The following is a 20,354-nucleotide window of genomic DNA, read 5'->3' as shown; positions in this document are numbered from 1 at the left end:
TTAGTAATCCCTCAGGATCGTGCATATGAGATCAATGAAGAAACTAAAGAATGTTCTCCGAGGGCACGGGCAGGTGGGTATTCTGGAGGTGGAGTGCTCCTTCTGGCACTTACACGTTCCTGTCTAGTCCTGTCCGTACCATATTACGCTGCCATGATGCTGCATGTGAATATGGCGCCCAAGCTGGTCTCTTCTGCGTGCTGGTCCCAGAAGCGGATTTGCAGTCACTCATGACAATTGCTCCACTCTTTTAAACCTCTACTCCAACAGTAGCATTTCTAACTATGCTCATGAATCTGACTTTACTAGACTTCTCTTGCATTATGCGTTATTCCCTTTATCCTGTATCAGTACACTGTGGATGGCTTGATTGTGATCATGTATAGTCATTCCGCTGACTGGATAGGATGTGACAAAAAAGCTTTTCAATTTACCTCGGTACACATGACAATAAATTAAGCTAAACTAAACATTAAATGCTCTTTTGTTTTGCACAGTCATGGTGCAGGGATTTAGAAGAGTCAGTAAATATGCTGCATTTTTTTTTTTTTTTTTTCATGTTTTGAGTATATCCTTGAATCTTTTCATCTGTTCATCTGACAATCTCTTCCCTTGGCAGAATAGAGCATCTCCTTCAAGAACCTTCTGTGGCATGACCAATAGAGGTGACAAGGTAGAATTAAGGCTTGAGTTTTATACAGGTAGATGTTGGCCTGGGAGAGGATGCTGATGTTGGTTTGTTTATCCTTCCAATTACTTTGGAGAGTTTTGTGGAGACAATTTTCATGTGTTTTGAGGTATCTGCTGGAGAGAGTCCAGGACTCAGAAGCATACATGAGGGCAAAGATCACGGAGGTTTGAGGCCAATGCTAAGTTTTGTTTGATATTATTATTCACGTGAAATTGTTTAGGATCATGCCATTACAAAGCAGACATAAAACATTTCTGGGCAGATGAATTAGAGCAAGGTATCCCAACTGTTGGAGTCAAAAGCTTTAGTCGGTTTAACAAAGGCCATGAATAGTGGTTGGTGCTACTTTCTTCATTTCTGTCCATTTCGTTTGGAGATGATGCAGGGTGAAGATCGTCACCATATTACTGGCAAACCAAATGGAATTGCCCATCATGTAAATAAATTCAGGATGATTAGTAAAGAATGGTCTCACCAGTAATGCCTATATTATATCTGGATTTTTTTTAATCCATCTCATAAAGTTTTTTCTCAGTTTAACATCTTGTCTAAAAGAAGGCACTTTTGATAATGTGGGACCTCTCAATACAACGGTCCAGTAACAACCTGTACAGCCTTTCTCTGAAATGAGACTTCAACTCATAATTCAGTTTAAAATGCTGGCAACCTACACATTATGAAGGTTTTTTAGTGCTGTAGAAAGCAAACAATAATAATAACATTACTGAGAGCTTTGCGCAATAGTTACTTTTAATAAAACCAGATTTTGTATAGCGCATTTACAAGGACTGTTAATAATTACACATGCCATTGTTCCTTTCAGCTCACAATTTTTATGCTCATTAAGTTTCTGAAAGTGTGAGCTGATAATAGCAGACTGAGGAAGAAAGGGTCATTAGAACCAAAGCGGTAGCCTAATCAACAGGGTGTCTTTGGTCTTTATCCAACCATCTGCCTATCAACATCCTCTCTCCTCTTTTACCTGCCACACTTTGTACAGTCTCACCCCACTTCCAGCTTTCTTCTGCCGCCGCCCCCTCCCCCTTCTCCCTTCCCCCTCCATCGCCTCAATCAGTCTGAAGGAGGGTCTTGAGCTTGAGCTGGTTGTCTGACAATCAGTGAGAGTGATGATTGGGAAAGTACAGTCACAGTAAAATAACATAGAATGACTTAAAGACATAATTTCGGTGACAAATCAGGCCCAGAAAGAAAATTAAAGGAAATGAAGGGAAGCTTGGATTAAGAGGAAGCTTGCATTTGACAAGGTTCCACGTTGTGGAACATTTGATTGCATGGGATGCAAGGAGAGCTTGCTGACTGGATAGAAAATTGGCTTCGTGGAAGGCAGCAGAGGGTGATGGTGGAAGGTTGCTTTTCGGACTGGTGCTCTGTGACTAGTGGCATGCCTCGGGTTCGGTGCTGAGCCCATTGCTGTTTGCCATCTATATCAATGATTTCGAAGAGAACGTACAAGGCATGAATAGTAAGTTTGCAGATAACACAAAAGTAGGTGGTATTGTAGACAGCAAAGATTGCTGTCAGAAAGTGCAGGTGGGCTGAGGAATGGTTAATATGAGTCCATATGCAAGAGGCACAATTTTAGCGCCATTTTACAGTCCCAAGTTTATTCATTCTTGATACAGTGATAATTATGTTTTTGTTGCTCATCGGTTGAAGTCTGGCTCCGTATTAAATTTCAAGAGTACTTTTATTAGCTAAGTGGGGATCTTTCACATTTACAAATACACCAGGAGCCTGCAGCACAACTGCTGCAGTGGTTTTACATCTCCACTGTTTCTTAGTTAACAGTTATTGGCTTCAGAAGTGTTATGGCTTGAGCGTGTTTAGGACATTCTCTCAAAGGTTAATGAATAAAGAAACGAGGGCAATTACTTCAGTGGATTGCTAATTTTAATATATAATCAGGTATCAAGATCCAATGGTTAATATTAAATTAATGTCAAATTTTGCTTTTACACTGATAATGGAAGTCGGAGCAATGTTCAATGTGTGATGCTGTAAAATAATTTGATTAAAAAACTGCAGGGGACACAAAGAGCAAATACATGCTCAGCTGTGGGATATAATGGATAAACTATTTACTTAATTAATAACAAAAGATATGTAATGTAAAATATCCATATCATTGTGCCTTTGTGGCAGTTATAAAATGGGCTTTAAAAAGTTGGGACACAACATGCAGCACTCCAAGGACTCGGAATGGCAAGATGGTGCTGGAAACATGGTGACTCTTTGTGTACTGCCTTAAGAAATGTAGTTCAGTTTAGTTTAAAAATACAGCACAAAAAAGGTCCTTAAGCACACTGAGTCCATGATGATCATCGATCACCCAATCATGCCAGTTCTATGTTATCCCACTTTCTCATCCACTCCCTACGCACTAGGGGCAATTTACAGAAGCCAATTAATCTACAAACCCACATGTCTTTGGGAGAAACCAGACCACCTGGAAGAAACCCACACAGTCCCAGGGAGACCTTGCAAATTCCACACAGATAGCACCCAAGGTCAGGATCGAACCCGGGTCTCTGGCGATGTGAGGCAGCAGCTCTACCCGCTGTGCCACTGTACCGCCCACTAAATAACCATATAATAACCATATAACAATTACAGCACGGAAACGGGCCATCTCGACCCTTCTAGTCCGTGCCGAACACATAATCTCCCCTTGTCCCATATACCTGCGCTCAGACCATAACCCTCCATTCCCTTCCCATCCATATAACTATCCAATTTATTTTTAAATGATAAAAATGAACCTGCCTCCACCACCTTCGCTGGAAGCTCATTCCACACAGCTACCACTCTGAGTAAAGAAGTTCCCCCTCATGTTACCCCTAAACTTCAGTCCCTTAATTCTCATGTCATGTCCCCTTGTTTGAATCTTCCCTACTCTCAGTGGGAAAAGCTTTTCCACGTCAACTCTGTCCATCCCTCTCATCATTTTAAAAACCTCTATCAAGTCCCCCCTTAACCTTCTGCGCTCCAAAGAATAAAGCCCTAACTTGTTCAACCTTTCTCTGTAACTTAGTTGCTGAAACCCAGGCAACATTCTAGTAAATCGACTCAATCATTACGCTTTTTTACTTATATATGATTGGGCTTGCATGTATTATGATTTTAATTGTATTTGACCAGCCAATGTTTAGTTTTTGCATTAAGGTAAATCTCCCGCTATCATAACTGTATCAATAGCAATTCACATTATTTCACAATAAATATCGTTTTTTAATTCAAAGGACATCATTATCTGGATGTGATAATTTCATAAACTTCCTTCCTAGTTAACATCGTGCTCCAGAATCAAAACTAGGCATTAAATAAATTGAGTTTGACAATCACTATCTTCCTTCTTGCATTCTTATTTGAAATTTGCTGCATTGCCATTAATGTGATCGACAGGTAACCTTTAATCAGCAATCAAGGGCCACTCCAGATTGTACAAGGGCCAATCATAATATTTCTTCTGAAGATTCAACCAGCAATCAGTTACAAGTTTTGCTACAAGGTCTTTCCGCTGAACAAAAACAAAATAGGTGAAATAAAAATGGGAAAAAAGATTGAATGGTGGGATTGAGAACCATACCTTTTAAAACATACAAATATGAAGAGTAACAAAATAAAATGGGTACCTTGGTGTCATTAAAATCTTTCAAAGCAGAAGGAAGCCGAATTTAACATCTATTTTTATTTTTGCTCGGAGCATAGAAGCGTTGAAGACTGATGATTTGAAGCAGGTTTACAATCACACAACCAAACATCAATTATTTTTCTTCGGAAATCACAAAATTGGAGGCAGTGAAATGTCAAGATTCATTTATAATTAATAAACATGGCAACAATCATTCTTTGCCCCAGCAGAGGTCAGATGGGGTGAAATCTCAATCTACCAGTACTCGTAATGGCTAAGATGATCTTTTTTTAAATTACACTGCATGGAATTTCCTTATAAAGCAATTATTCTCACCTCAATAATTACATTGCACATTGTTACTGATCAATTATAGCCTTCATTATAACATTGACAGTATCATAAACAATGCACACACAACTTCTTTCGCCCTTTGAATTTTTGTGCTATAATGATATCTGATTGTTCATTTATATCTTATAAATACAATTTTCAAATCTTATTTTTCAAATTATATTTTTTACTTTATCAACTCCACTGATCAATTGAAAATCAAATTTGATTTTCTTTAAATTCATTTATAGATAAGGATGTCCTAATTATTCCTCGATTGCTTCTTGAATTGTGACCTCCTTAGTTTTATGCAGATGATACCCAGCTTTATTTGCCGCTGAGGAAGGAAGACGCCTTTTCTGTAAAATCACTTCTGTCTTGTCTTGATGACATTAAGTCCTGGATGGCCCTAAACTTTCTAGGATTTAATGAAAAGAAGACAGAGGTGATTTTATTTGATCCCAATGGCTGCCGTGAACCTCCATTTGTTGATTTAGGTCCATTGTCACGGTACGTGAAGCCAACAGTTTTGAACTTGGGTTTTAGGATGGACAGTGACTTTAAATTAGATCGCCAAATATGCGCGGTGGTTAAGTCCAGCTTCTTTCACTTAAGGAAGCTGGCGAAGGTGAAGCCCATTCTCGAGCGGCAGCATTTTGAAACAGTAATCCATGCCTTTATTACATCTAGGCTGGATTATTGTAACGCACTCTATTTTGGAGTTGCTCGTTCTTCACTGGCTCGTCTCCAATTGATTCAGAATGCTGCTGCTCGCCTTTTAACTGGGACTCGAAAGAGGGAGCACATATCGCCAATTCTGGCCTCCCTACACTGGCTCCCGGTGCACTTTCGAGTTCATTTTAAGATACTGTTATTTGTTTTCTAAATCTCTGAATGGGCTCGCCCCGCCTTACCTCTCTGAGCTGCTCCACCCATACGCTCCTGCCCGGTCCCTCAGGTCAGCTGGTCAGTTGCTCCTGGAGGTTCCGAGGTCTAATCGGAAGCTCAGAGGGGATAGAGCCTTCTCTGTTGCTGCTCCAGCACTCTGGAACACCCTGCCGTTGCACATCAGACAGGCCCCCTCACTGTCCATCTTCAAATCCAGTGTTAAAACACATTTGTACTCCCTGGCTTTTGACCATGCCTGAGACTTTGCTTCTGTCTTTATTGTTTTTAATGTTTCTTTATTTTACATATCTTTTCCTACTATTTCTTTTGATTGTTATTATTGGTGTGTATTAACTTTTTTGTCAATGATTAGTGATGTACAGCACTTTGTTGCAACTATGATTGTTTTTAAAGTGCTCTATAAATAAAATTATTATTATTATTATTTTTATCAGAGAGTACTTAAGAATAAGCCTTGTTCTTTGGTCTTGAGTAATATATAGGCCAGATCAGGCGAGCGTGACTGATTTCCTCCCAGATAGGTTTTTTTGGCATTCCAGTAGGATTACAATGCGCCAATTTAGAAGATGAGATGTTGTTCCTTGGAGCTTATAAAATGGGTGCATGGTGGCGCAGTGGTAGAGTTACTGCCTTATAGTGGCAAAGACCCAGGATCGATCCTGACTACGGGTACGGTCTGGACGGTGTTTATACATTCTTCTTGCAACGGTGTTGATTTTCTTTGGTTGCTCCAGTTTCCTCCCAGACATACAGGTTTGAAGGTTAATTGGGTTCTGTAAATTGTAAATTGTCCCTCGTGTCGTGAAAAACGCTAGAGCACAGGGTGATTGCTGGTCGGCATGGAATCAGTGGACTGAAGGGCCTGTTTCCATGCTGTATCTCTAAAATCTCAATTCAATACTTCATTGACACCAAAGGCAGCATTTCTATCCATGACTATGACAGTAAATAGATAAAAGTGCAGTTAAAATGTAGGTATTGTCTTTTGGAAGTGGTCTGCTTTGCCTGCTAGGAGGAGTCTCATCTCTTCCAGGTGTAATGTTTCGAACATGTTTGAAATCCACATTTTTACTGTTGGTATTGGAGCGTTTTTCCAGAATTTGAGTATAAGCTTTTTTCCCATTATTAGCCCGTAATTAAGTAAGTTCTTTTGAAACACGTTTAGTTCGGGGTTACCTTCGATATTCCAAAAATGATCCATTCTGCTTTTGGTACAAGTTTTATTTTAATTAATTTTGTGAAGATTTCAAATATTTCGTTCCAGAATTTTGGGATTTTTGTACAAAAAACAAAAGAGTGCGCTATGGTAGCTTCTTGTGACTGACATTTATCACAAGTGGGTGAGACATTGGGGAAAAGTTTATTTATTTTAGTTTTTAAATAATATAGTCTATGTAATGTTTTGAATTGAATTAGAGTATGTCGTATGTTGATCGAGCATTTATGCACATATAGTAAGTGTTTATCCCAGCTCTCTTTTGAAATTGACGTGGTCTGCATTTATGGAACTATTACAAGCATACGGTGTAATAGTAATTTAAAAAATAAACGGTACCAGGATCTGGTAACGGGGGGTAAAAAAAAACACAGTTGGTATATCCTTTTTTGTGGAGTTTTGTGTTATAATAGTGATTATTTCTCCTTTTTTTCTTCTCTTTCTAGGGTCTATTTCCTTTCTTCCTTCTCTAACTTCTTCTCTAAGGGGCTTTCTTTTCCCAACACTTTCCTGCACCTTCACAACTCTTGCTCACTTTCCTTACTTCTTTTATTTCTACCTTTTTTAAAGCTCGAAAAGCAAAGTGGTACAACAAATGTAATAAGATATATGTGATGTGTATTACTGTAATTTACTGTACTTCTAATATAAATAAATAAATAAATAAATAGATAAAAGGAATGTCGGTATTGTTATGTCAGTCACTTTCGCGACAATACATTAATGCCTTGAAATTCTGGCATAGCTCTATTGCAGTATATCTTGTTAAAAGCTGTATGGTTGAAAATTGCTTTTTGGAAGTACTATTGAAATTGCAATTAATCTCTGAAAATTATGCAGTTCAGGAAATTAAGTCATGCATCTTTGATAACAATGCACACCACAATATGCCCAATATTTGATGCATAGTGTGCTCATTGAATAACATCATTCCTTGTACAATAATCATTTTGAGAGTTGGTGCAAGAAATTAGTACACTTTATACAGTATATCTAAGGAGGAAAAATATATTACAATAGCACTCATTTGCTGCAGCTGCACAATTTAAACAACCACCCACACTCACACAGCCACTCACATATTATGCTTGACTACAATTACGTTGGGTGAGAATCCCCAATATTTCTTATTTAAACTTTCTTATTTAAACGTCCTTGCCACATTTACTTCTTTGGTAATATGACTGGGAGTGTTGAATAAACTGCAGCAAAATAACATGCAGTGTGGCACTTCAACTGCGGTTGACTTCACCTAAAATTAATCCCAAAGGTCTGATTATGTATCCACAGTAAAAATGACAATAAGCTTGCTCAAAGTTAAGTGTGCTCTCCAGCAGCATTTACTGAAGGACAAATCATCCTTAGCTACCAAAGATGCAAGAGACAGCAGATGCTGGAAACTGGAGCACAAAACAAGCTGCTGAACAAAATCAACAGGTCAGGTAGCAAACGTGGAGCCAAAGGGTCAGTGGACATTTTGGGTTAACGCCCTACATCAGGACTCAGAGTCTCAATACGAAATGCTGACCATTCCGGTTCTTCCACCCATGTTGTTTGACCGGCTGAGTTCCTCCAGCAGTTTGTTTGCTTGTTCCCCAGCTACTGTTTATTGTGAACAAAACTATGGGTGCCTAAACAACATGAATGATGTTCCATGGGCGGGGGGGGGGGGGGGGGGGGGGGGGGGGGGGGGGGGGGGGGGGGGGGGGGGGGGGGGGGGGGGGGGGGGGGGGTTGTCCCCCATGCTTTGAGAAGTGGGGGACAATGTCCTCCCTTGTTTTGTAATCCGGATTTTGAGATTTGGTGAAATAAATCTATTCAAATCTCCACTTTCCGCAAGACAGTGGGGGTGTCACTGTTAAGCGCTTGTTAAATGTCTCTATTAACATCGTATTAACACGATATGTTACCAATTGTGTTTTGACCTTCAAGTATTACTGAACGTATTCACAGAGAATTTCTTAAAGCTGTCTGATGTGGGTACAATTACCATTTGAACTAATTGGATGTATTGGTGGATGGGAAAGATTTAAACGGGTATCGGATTTAAACGGGTCAGGTCATTAAGGGCTCCAGTCGAATGTGTTTCCTGGTTGGATTGCAGGTAAGTCCCTCGATCACGGTCACTCGCGTTATTTAGTATGTTTTTCCCATCTCTCCCCCCCCCCCCACCCCCCCCCCCCCCCAAGGTTGGTTCTTCTGTTTGTCTTTATTTGCTTCAGTTTTATTTGTTTGTGTTATGTATCACATTGTAGGTTTTGAAAGCTGCAAGTGGGTATCAGACGCTATCTAAGGGCTGAATTGGCCCATTTGCTGGGCCTTTCATCACCGGCGCGGCTTAAAATTAAACTGCTGCGTCGGGGCGATCGAGGCTCCCGATGTTGAAGCGCTGTCTCGGTATATGCGGGGCCCGTTTTACAGCAGCATCCCTCCCCCTCTCTCTGCCCCCGTCTGCGGTGCTGATGGTGACCTAGCCCGTCGGTGAAGAATTAACCCCACTCGTAAAGAACTAAGCTTACCAGTGCCTGCCTTTTGAACTGGAAGTAATCAGCCAAAAATAACCGCCGTCAAGTCCTGGCTAATAGTGCTGCCTCCAAATTCAAACTGCAACCAATGACAAGTGCCTCCATCCGAGTGAGGCCCCCCCCTTACCTTTGGAAACAAAGTGCTAACGGCCGCAAACTTGCCACGCAAGGCAATACACACAGCATTATTGGCTTGGCACACCAAGTTTTAAACATAAACCATAACGCTACTGGCCACAGCGCCATGAGGCTTTAAATATAGCGCTACCGGCCACAGCGCTATGAGCCACAGACTGTTTGGGGAAAACCTCTTATTACAGAGAAACAGTGCCGAAATAGGCACCTACAGCCTACCAAGCATTCGCTGGCCAGCAATCACCCCATATACTAGCACTATCCTACACAATAGGAACAATTTACAATTTTATAGAACCCAATTAACCTACAATCCTGGACGTCTGTGGAGTGTGTGAGGACACCAGAACAGCCGGAGAAAACCTACACGGTCACAGGGAGAACGTACAAACTCTAAACAGACAACACCCATAGTCAGGATCAAACCTAGGTCTTTTAAAATTATAAAACTTCAAATCTTTACAATGCTGTGGGAGTACCTTCACCAGAATGTTCACAGGATTTCATGAAGGAAGTTACTCACCATTTTATCAATTAAGGATGGACAATAATTGTAAGGGTTCCAACAACACCCACATTAAAAAAAAAAAAGAAGAAAAAAATTATGTTCCTACTCCCTTCACACATTCACACTCCTCACCTTCGTCTTTCCATTACCTTTTATTATTGTTTCAGAATTTCAGCATTTGTTGTATTGGGTTTATACAATATCAAATTAAATTGTCGTTTCAGATCCAGCTCCCAAAATGAATTACCTTTTCTGCAGTGGGAAACATCACTCTGAATTTGTTCCTGACTGAAAGACCAATTATAAGAGACAATTAATTTCATATATTTCATTGATGCATTGTCATGAGCGCAGTTTCATATTTACTGCATTTTGTGTCTCATAACAATTCCCCTTTCATTGGGAAGAATCATAGGGAATAGACAATGTGGATGCATTTCTAATCCAGTCATAGATCAGCAATTTATTTATAATATGTTAATGAATAACAATCTGGCAGTAATCTTTCCATTCTGCTTTTGCACATAGATACATTGTCATTGCGCTGACAGATGGGTTGCGTGACTCCCAGACATAAGCTACAAGACGCTTAGAGACTTTGTAGTATCTTCAACCAGATATCATCACGTCATTGTTCAATGAAGCAGGGACACAGGGCTTTAAATATGGAATGCTCTGTCAAAATATGAAACATTGCTGAAAATGACCTGTCAGAACTGCAGTCCAATACAGCCCAAAAGAGACAGGTTCCATGGCTAATGAATAGCAAAACGGCTGGGTTACTGGTAACAGGAAATGCCTTTTGTTTTCTCTCATAACGGCTGTCAAAAGTAATCAATTAAAAGGCAAATAGATTTTGAATCTAAAATTTTTATTTTTCTATTTTTCATAATATTCTACTGAGTAAAGAATAACATATAGTTCTCAGTGAAGTGGGTATTCAACTTGCAATCAAATCAAATGACATCTAAAGCAAAATATTAAAGATGGCAACATATGAATCTGCATTATAAAATATTAAATGCATTTAATTGCCTCTATAGTTGTTTCTTAGGCTTCCCTCGATAGTTTGATAACAATATACATATCACACACTTTTCATCCATCACTTTTTAGATGTCACGTACTGTCTTACACAAATTGCTTCACTCAGAACGCAACAAATCATCAATATCCCCATCTATAACTAGAATTAAATTCATGAATTACAAAAATTACGGCAGAAAAATAATACACGGCCGTTAGTCTACAACAGCCATCAACAGAACAGAAGCACAATCACATTACTCAAGATACTTCTTGAAGACATTTTTGTGGTAGATTTTCAAAGCAGGAAGAGGTTGTAGAACATTTTATCTAATCTGGAGATTATAATTTCAACATAATACTTCAATAACATTCAAAATATGAATATTATAAAAATATGATCAAACATTTCTAAAACTCCAAAATCAACCACAAAAAATTTGCATCATATTCTCTGTTCAGTTTCCTCTTAATAATTTTCCATAAGTTCTGAGAGTAGAATTAGGCCATTCGGCCCATCAAGTCTACTCCGAAATTCAATCATGGCTTATCTATCTTTCCCTCTCAACCCCATTCTCCTGCCTTCTCCCCATTACCCCTGACACCCTTATAAATCAAAAATCTGTCAATCTCCGCCTTAAAAATATCCGTTGACCTGGCCTCCACAGACTTCTGTGATAATGAATTCCACGTCCAATTTCAATTCCCCATCTGGTTTTAAGCTATTTCTTTTCACTCTTTCCCTATAGTTACACTGCAGTTATTACTTCAACTTTCCACTAACATTCCCATTTCTACCACCATAGATCCCATCACTCTTGCCCTACTGTTCCTCATTGGAATTTCCTATCTTGCAACTCCAATTCGTAAGTTAATCAAAAGTGAAAGCAGGACTATTATCTAAATGGTCACAGCGAGACCTGGGTGTCATGGTACTTCATTGAAGGTAGGCATTCAGGCAGTAAAGAAAGCGAATGGTATGTTAGCTTTCATTGCAAAAGGATTTGAGTATAGGAGCAGAGAGGTTCTACTGCAGTTGTACAGGGTCTTGGTGAGACCACATCTGGAGTATTGCGTACAGTTTTGGTCTCCAAATCTGAGGAAGGACATTATTGCCATAGAGGGAGTGCAGAGACGGTTCACCAGACTGATTCCTGGGATGTCAGGACTGTCTTATGAAGAAAGACTGGATAGACTTGGTTTATACTCTCTAGAATTTAGGAGATTGAGAGGATCTTATAGAAACTTACAAAGTTCTCAAGGGGTTTGTCAGGCTAGATGCAGGAAGATTGTTCCCGATGTTAGGGAAGTCCAGGAAAAGGGGGTCACAGTAAGGAAAGCAAAAGGGAGTATAGGAGCAGAGAGGTTCTACCTTTAATCTGAAACATTATTGCCATAGAGGTGAGGTTTCACCAACTTCTTTCCAAACAACTGTAACTTGTAATGAGATTATTAAAATTTCTTTTGGTTCTTTCAACATAAATCAAACGGAAACAGACAAACAAGAATATTGCCTCATGCTTTTTCTAGGAGTAATGGCAATTTATATTTCATTACTCCTGTTCTGTAGCTTTACTCATGGCGGTTAACCTAGTAGATTTGAAACATACATTTACTAGGCACATTATTAGTGCTGGAATCAAAATGGAGTAAACAAGCCTCAAAAAAATATCTTATAGGAACTAAGGTCTTATTTTGATTGGCAGAACCTCAGGTTTTGTTGATTTCAAGAAAACCTTATATCAACCTTTTGCTTGCAGCAGTAACATTTTAGAAGATCCACGGGATCAACAAAGGTGGATGTTTAACCTCTGCCTTTCAGTTGAGATATTTAACTTTTTGGATTGAGGAAATTCAAAACCTGAATGTTTTGATGCTGTTTGATTGATCTAAACATTACCTAAACAGATTTTCAAGTTGTCTGATCAGTTATTATGTGCATTTCATTGGCCAGACTGGGTAACATATTCTACAAACCAATTAATGTTTCTGCGGAATAGTTTCCACCCGAGTTTCTTTTTCATTTCTATTTTTCTAATTAGTGTCACTAGGAAACAGAACCCTTTCCAATATAAAATATTTACTTAACTTGGCTTTGGCAATCTTTTTCCCATTCTTGAAAATGTTAACAAGTTCACTCACAATCTCTTTCCAGGAAAATAAACAGATTATCCAAATTATCTTTATAACTTAAAAACCACCAGTCTGAAATAATCTTTCATTATTTCCCTTGAACCCAGTCTATCTTTCCTGGAATTGGGTGACCAGAGGTGTACTCAGTATACAAAAGCATATCTGAGGTTGTGAATCTGTGGAATTCATTGCAACAGACAGCTGTGGAGGCCATGCCATTAGAGATTTTTAAAGTGGAGCAGGTATTTGATTAGTAAGATTATCAAAGATCATAGGGAGAAGGCAGGAGTATTGGGTTGAGAGAGAAAGATTGAACAGAGTAGTAGACTCGATGGGCCACATGGCCTAAGTCTGCTCCTATGCTTATGAGCATGATTATTAGCTAATGTATCAACAAATACAATTTTATATACCTTTTCTTTTGATACGCTGAAGTAATCCACTGCTGAGTAATTTGTGTGTCTTTTTTTATTAATACAACGCAATGCTGGCATCCTCTCCCTGGCCAACATCCCCAGTGCTAAGCCCCTGATTACATTCAGTTAGTTGCACTTCACAGACCATTCCACTCCCTTGTTTGACACCCAGTTCTCAAAACACTCTACTCAAGCTTTATTGTGGGTAGAGGATATTAGGTTTCTTGACAAAATACAATGTCCCTTAGTGATTCCTGGGAAGCTTTGGCTCATGTCTACTTAAAGTGGAGAAATACTCAAAGTCATGCATCAAGTCATCCCCCTGTGGAACAACTGGATTTCCTCACAAACAATCCACCATCAGTCACTTTCTGTTCCATCAGACTAAGAGGCTAGTTCTCATACCAGCTTCATTAACCACCACATGATCAATAAAATTGGAACAGAAGTCATATTTGCTCTTAAGGAACTGCTAAGAAATAAGTAAGTCAACAATCAAGCAATTGGCTTGAGATTTTGAAGAATCATATCATTGATTTACATTCAATATGCTGCACAGACAGCCCTTTCTACTCAACTACTCAGCTGATCCGATCAGTGTTCATGGCCTTCCTCAGATCATCCCTGATCTAGCTCAATCTAAATAACACTCTTCTCCCTCACCTGCTTATCCAGTCACTACAAATAAATCGACATTAGTCACCTTAACGACTCCTTGTTGTAGCAGGTTCCATGTGTTAACGCTTATAAACTGTTCTTCTTAATTCCCTATCTGATTTGTTTAATATTATCTTATTATGATAGCCTCTGCTTATTGGAAGCGGAAACATTTTCTCTGTCCACTCCATCAATTATTTAATAATTTTGAATATCTCCAACAATTTCATCCTTCAGCCTCCTCCTTTCTGTGGAGAAATCTCTATCCTGATCAACGTTTTCTGATGGGTATAATCTTGCACTTCTAATGCCAACCACATAGATCCTTACTGTAGCTTCTCCAATGTCAGTAAATATTTTGAAAATATTTTGAAAATATTTAGTATTTTTCTGCTCTAGCCCTCAAAGAATAAATCCAAATATTTGGTTTTATATTTTATAGGCATTTTAACTCACAGCACTCATTTCTGTGTATGTATTTCTTGATTCCTTCATTCCATTTAGATTCTATTATTCCATATTTGGCTTCCAAATGCTGCTTATTAAAGATCTTCCAGTTACCTCCATTGAAATTCAATAGGATATACCCATTCTGCAATTTCATTACTGGGCTAGATCATCTTGCCATGTTACTGGGAAGTTAATGTCTCAACATGTGTATCGATCTGGGTATCAACATGTGTATCCCACTTCAGCACTCCAGATTCCATCAAGATTTGGCATATTGTGATTTTTTTTTTTGGAGGCAAGAAGCATCTGACTAACTGAGATCTTGGAAATAGGGGTGGAATTACTGATGCATTTTTTAAATCAGGTAACAAAAAAAGTTAACAAAAGGAATTCTATTTATTCCTTAAATATAATTTTCCTACCAAAAATCTTGGTGATATATTTTAGCTCTAGCCTTATTTGAATTGCAGGATGATTATGAAGCCTCTCCTAATTGCAAAGAATGATACAGGCAAAAACATTTTCAAAGATTTCCCTATCAATCGCACACTAACAATTCAGACATCCAAACTCAAATTCCATCATGGTAGTTGTGGAATTTAGATGCAGTTAACAATCTGGAATTTGTAACAACTTGCCTTTATAAAGATGACCATGAAAATGACTCTTCTTCAGGGTAGAATATCTGACATCCTTACCCACTCTGCTATTTATGTGACACCAGGTTCAACAACATGCCTGACTCTTTAAAAAAAAAAATGCCTAGGAAACCATTCAGTTATCACCACTTTCAAAAGGGGTAGTTATGGAAGCCCAAATTCTGCAACATTAATAAGACAAAATGGTCCTAGTACTGACCCCTGTAGCACCTTACTCTACACTTTCTGTCATTCTTTCCATAAAGATCTCTATGCGTTTAGGCATCATGTAATGCTGCCACACCGAATCTACATTGATCAGCCCTGATTATAGATGCACAGCAAGCTCTTGTTAGTTACTGGTTGTTTCAAAGGCAGTGAATGTTCATCAACTTGTCAGATCTTGTCAATTTTCAGTGTGATAAACAACTTTTCACTTGTTTTATGCATGCAGCTACAACAATACACAATAAGCTTAGTAAGATTTAGTGCAAAGTAATCTGCCCGAACAGCATCTCATTCACAAAATTAAACATCCATCACTTTCACCATCAGTATTCCAAGGCTCCGGTTTGCACTAACTACAGAATGTATAGTAACAATTTATGAAGGCTAATTTATTACAACTGCCCAAATCTGCAACCTTCGTCACCAGGAAGGATCAAGCCATCCAGTGACCAGCAACCATCCACCATTACCCTCTGCTTCCTTCCATGGAGCCAATTTGCTATCCATTCAGCTATCTCTCCTTGGATCCCATGCAATCTAACCTTCCAGAGCAGAAACTTGTCAGACGCCTTACTCAGAATACTCTCCAGTAACTTACCAACTACAGATGTTAAGCTCACCGGCCTATAGGTCCCATCATTTTTCCTGCAGCCCTTCTTGAAAAGCGGTACATTTGCCACCCTCCAGTCTTCTGGCACCTCTCCTGTATTTAAGGACGACTTGTAAATTTCAACCAGAGCTCCTGCAATTTCCTCTCTAGTTTCCCACAATGTCCTCGGATATATCAGATCAGGCCCTGGAGATTTGTTTACCTTCAAACACGATAGTACCTTCAGTACTTCTTCGACAGTAACCCTGACTGCTCTCAAGACACTTCCAGTGACTGCTCCAATTCCAGTGACTGCTCCAATTTCCTCTGTCCTACTGTCTTTCTCCTCGGTAAGGAGAAATAATCATTTAGGACCTTGCCCATCTCCTGTGGCTCCACACAGAGGTGACCGCTTTGATGCCTGAGAGGTCCCACTCTCTCTCTAGTTACCCTTTTCCCCCTTATGTATATATAAAATCTTTTGGGTTTGTCCTTAATGTTACCTGCTAGAGCTATCTCCTGGCCCCTTTTGCCCTTCTGATTTCCTTTTTTAGTTTACTCCTTAGTTCCCGAAACTCCTCCAGGGATGCACTTGATCCCAGCTGCCTATGCCTGTCTCGTGTATCCTTCTTGTTTTTGACTAACGTCACAATTTCCCTTGTCAGCCAAGCTTCCTTACTTTTGCCTGCTTTGCCCTTCAAACGGGGGCATACACATCCTGAGCTTCTTTCTTCAGTACACTTTTAAAAACATCCCACTTGGCCGATGTCCCTTTCCCCTCTAATAACCTGCTCCAGTCAACTTGAGCGAGGCCTTCTCTCATACCCTCAAAGTTGGCCTTACCCCAGTTGAGAATTTTAACATGTGGACCCTCTCCGTCCCTATCCATAACTATCTTAAACCTAATCAAACTGTGGTCACTGGTCCCAAAAGGCTCCCCCACACACACTTCATTAACTTGCCCTTCCCAATACTAGATCCAGCAATGCCCTCTCACATGTGGGGGCTTCCACATCCTGCTTAAGAAAACGCTCCTGATCACTTTTGAGGAATTGCACCCCATCTGAACCCTTCACGCTATAATCTTCTCAGTCTATATTGGGAAAGTTAAAATCCCCTACTACAATAACCTTATTTGACCTGCAGTTGTCGGCAATCTCCCGGCACATTTGTTCTTCTAATTCCCGTTGACTATTCAGGGGTCTGTTGTACACCCCCAACAAGGTGATCATCCCTTTTTTGATCCTCAGCTCCACCCATATAGCCTCACTAGACGATCCGTCCTTAATGTCACAGCCGTGACTTCCTCCTTAACCAACAATGCAAACCCCCCTACTCTTTTTCTCTCAGCCCTGTCTCTCCTGAAGCTCCTGTACCCCGGAACATTAAGCTGCCAGTCCTGCCCCTCCCTTAACCAAGTTTCAGTCATGGCTACAATGTCCCTGTCGCTCGTACCTATCCATACCCTCAGCTCATCTGCCTAACATGATAATGGTAATAATGTGAAGAATGTTTAGTGCAAAATAAAGTCCAGTAAAGTCCAGTCAAATATAGTTCAAGGGTCTCCAATGCGGTAGATAGTAGCCCAGGACTGCTGTCCACATGTTGGTAGGATGGTTCAGTTACCTGATAACAGCTGGGATAAACTGTCCCTGAATCTGGAGGTGCATTTTCACTCTTCTGTATACTCAATATATTCTAGCAGCATTTCATTTCTTGACTTCATAAAGGCTAATATACAACAACATAGACTGCAGTATAGCAGGTGTAAGGGGTGAGGCAGGTGTTGTTACTGGAACGAGATGGAGGGAGAATATCAGGAAATTAATAACCATTGACTTAGTCAAGAAATTCAGTTAGATCTTAATAGCCCACAACTCAGGCACAGCACAAGATGCATGTAATTTGTCTATATTGCTTATATACCTGCTGCCGGCTTCTCAATAAACTGTTTTGGTTTTACTTATTGTGTCTATTCTTCAAACTAAACTTTTGACTCGTGACTTTAAGACTCGTGCTGTGTCAGACTGAAGAAGAGTCCTGACCCGAAAAGGCACCTATCTGTTCCCTTCAGAGGTGCTACCTGCTCTGCTGATTTACTCCAGCTCTTTGTGTTTTGCTCAAGATTCCAGCATATGCAGTTTCTTATCTCGCCTTTGGAGCAGATGCTTTTTCTGCTACAAACAAATCATTCACTTGGCACAGAAAATACATACAAGCAACCAAATATAGTTTAGGTGAGAGATACAGTGCAGAATCAGGCCCTTCAGCCCACCGAGTCCACACCAACCAGTGATCCCCTTACATAGCGTTATCCAACACAGTAGGGACGATTTACAATTTTTACCGAAGCCAATTAACCTCTAAACCTGTATGTGTTAGGATGTGGGAGGAAACTGGAGCACCCAGTGAAAATCCACGTGGTCATGGGGAGAATGCACAAACTCCGTATAGACAGCACCCGTATTCAGGATCGGACCTAGATTTCTGTCGCTGTTAGGCAGCAGCTCTACCACGGCGCCACCATGGCATCTGAGTGTTCAATACAAATCAATACAAAAACCAATAGAAAGATTGAAGAATCGCTCCAAAATGCTTTTATTTAAAATGCTTCATATAATCTTCAGTAGTAAATGGACACATACCTTAAGAAGGAAACATCAGCTAATGTGATAATTTACTTGGCCAAAAAGGTGTACTATTTTTGCACTGAATTCCAGTGCACACAGCAGCAAATTGTGGGACTAGTGGAGAAAGCACAAAATGAGTTGAAGTCATTCAAAATGGTGCGAGCATATGCATTGGAACTCACTACATACTAGGGGCAATTTACAGTGACCAATTAACCTGGAAATCTACATATCCTTGGAATGAGGAAGTAAAGTCCCTGTCCCACTTAGGCGATTTTTTTGGTGACTACAGGTGACTGGGCTGTCGCCACATGGTCGCGAGGTGACGCCCGTACGGTCGTGAGTAGTTTCCTCAAGTCGCCTAAAGAGTCGTAACGTTTTTCTGGTCGCCGCTGGATTTTGAACTTTTCAGCGACTGTGGGTTTGACGTAGCTTGTCTTCTCCTGTCGTAGGTGCTCTTGTAAGTTGTCACCAGGATGACGCAGGTTGTCGCCGGGTGGCGTTGGTTGTCGCCGGGTGCTGACCAGTGAATTCCCTTGACGACTACCTACGTCAAGCTATGCCAACCGGCGACAGGTACTGGCGACTGAATTGTCTTCAGTTGTCGCCGACAGGATCGTTGCTTGTCGTAGCTTGTCGCGGGTCGACGTAGGTTCACTTTGGTTGTCGTAGTTTGTCGCCTGTGTGGTCGTAAGTTGTCGTGGGTGATGTCCTATTGGGTCATCAGTTGTCGGTAGCTTGCCTTGACGTTGACTCTGTGGTAGATTGTCGTAGCTTGTCGTAGACATTGTCGTTGGGGGGGGGGTGTCCAGTCGCCGCTTTATCGGCGACCTGCTACGATCCCAGGCAAGGGACAGTCGCCGGCAGTTCCTAAGTGGGACAGGCCCTTAAATGGGAGCATATGAAGGAAACATACCCAATGACAGAAAGAATGTTCAAGCTCCACATGCAGAAAGCACTAGTCAGGACTGAACCTGAGTGGCTCTGAAACAGCAGTTCTGCTAGCTGGGCTACAGCACTACCAGTGTGTCCCTAAAATGATCCCATCAAAAGGAACATAGAAACAGGTCCTTTGGTCCACTATGTCTGTGCCAAACATGATGCTAAGTTAACTAACTTCCTGTTTGCACTTGATTCATGTCGCTCAATTACTTGAACATCTATGTGCCTATTCAAAAGCCTCCTAAATGCCATTATTGTGTCTGGCAGTGCATTCCAGGCACCCACCACCCACTGCGTACAAAAACTGCACCATACATCTCTTTTAAACTTTGCTTTGTGCACCTTAAAGCTATGCATTCTATTAATTTGCTTTTAAATGCATCATTAAATCTGGAATGAGGAGATAATCCAGTAAAACATCTGTTTGGACAAATGTTGTGCATTGCATGTGTGTAATTGTGCTCAATTGCCCTGTCGGCAGTCTGTTTGTTTTTTCATCTTTTTGTTATTTTTAGCGTTTGTTAAAAGTTTGTTTTAATGTACTTTGGTTTATATAGGTGGAGAGGGGAGGGGATCAGGGGAAACTTTTATTCAAGTTCCTACCTTCCCGGAGATGCGATCAATTTTCGGATCACATTCTCCGAGCTCTGCGACCTACCATCGCTGGAGCTGGAGG

General features: G+C 40.2%; 1 long non-coding RNA gene across 2 annotated transcripts in view; it reads right to left on the bottom strand.

Annotated features, from left to right (window-relative positions):
* The window catches only part of LOC129698160 (uncharacterized), a 52,608-nt gene that overhangs the window by 24,352 nt on the left and 7,902 nt on the right, over positions 1-20,354 (bottom strand). The window lies entirely within an intron of this gene.

The sequence above is a fragment of the Leucoraja erinacea genome, chromosome 6 (genome assembly GCF_028641065.1).
Source record: "Leucoraja erinacea ecotype New England chromosome 6, Leri_hhj_1, whole genome shotgun sequence".
Classification (NCBI taxonomy): domain Eukaryota; kingdom Metazoa; phylum Chordata; class Chondrichthyes; order Rajiformes; family Rajidae; genus Leucoraja; species Leucoraja erinaceus.
This window is presented reverse-complemented; position numbering and strand designations above follow the sequence as displayed.